The sequence below is a fragment of the Schistocerca serialis genome, chromosome 2 (genome assembly GCF_023864345.2).
Source record: "Schistocerca serialis cubense isolate TAMUIC-IGC-003099 chromosome 2, iqSchSeri2.2, whole genome shotgun sequence".
In the NCBI taxonomy this organism is placed as follows: Eukaryota; Metazoa; Arthropoda; class Insecta; order Orthoptera; family Acrididae; genus Schistocerca; species Schistocerca serialis.
Genome location: NC_064639.1, coordinates 313,062,049 through 313,062,982, shown reverse-complemented (window position 1 = coordinate 313,062,982; position 934 = coordinate 313,062,049). Strand labels below are relative to the sequence as shown.

At 46.0% G+C, this 934-nt stretch overlaps 1 non-coding gene across 1 annotated transcript; it reads right to left on the bottom strand.

The window, feature by feature from the left end:
* Window positions 1-462: 462 nt before the first annotated feature.
* On the bottom strand, window positions 463-537 carry Trnas-uga (transfer RNA serine (anticodon UGA)). Its single transcript has one exon. It is a non-coding gene; the product is annotated as a tRNA-Ser (tRNA).
* Window positions 538-934: the final 397 nt, after the last annotated feature.

Below are 934 nucleotides of genomic sequence, written 5' to 3'. Positions count from 1 at the left end.
TCTCAATCAGACAAGGGTCCCCCACAGATAAACACTACTCCAAGACTGGACTAACTAACATATTGTAAGCTATTCCCTTTGTTGAAGGACTGCATCACCTCAGGATTCCACCAATAAATGGCAATCTAGAGTTCGCCTTAACCATTACTTGTTTAATCTGATCATTCCACTTGAGATCATTTCGAATAGCCACACCCAGATACTTGACGGACGTTACCGCTTCCAAAGTCTGGGCATTTATTTTGTACTCATACATTAATGGGGATTTTTGCCTTGTTATACACAGTAGGTTACACTGACCAATATTGACAGATAACTGCCAGTCATTACATCATGCATTTATTTTCTGCAAATCCTCATTGATTTGTTCACAACGTTCGTGTGATACTACTTTCCTGTAAACTACAGCATCATCGGCAAACAGTGTACCAGATCTGAAACTTCCTGGCAGATTAAAACTGTGTGCCCGACCGAGACTCGAACTCGGGACCTTTGCCTTTCATGGGCAAGTGCTCTACCAACTGAGCTACCGAAGCACGACTCACACCCGGTACTCACAGCTTCACTTCTGCCAGTATCTCGTCTCCTACCTTCCAAACTTTACAGAAGCTCTCCTGCGAACCTTGCAGAACTAGCACTCCTGAAAGAAAGGATATAGCGGAGACATGGCTTAGCCACAGCCTGGGGGATGTTTCCAGAATGAGATTTTCACCGGGCGTGAGTCGTGCTTCGGTAGCTCAGTTGGTAGAGCACTTGCCCACGAAAGGCAAAGGTCCCGAGTTCGAGTCTCGGTCGGACACACAGTTTTAATCTGCCAGGAAGTTTCATATCAGCGCACACTCCGCTGCAGAGTGAAAATCTCATTCTGGAAACATCCCCCAGGCTGTGGCTAAGCCATGTCTCCGCTATATCCTTTCTTTCAGGAGTGCTAGTT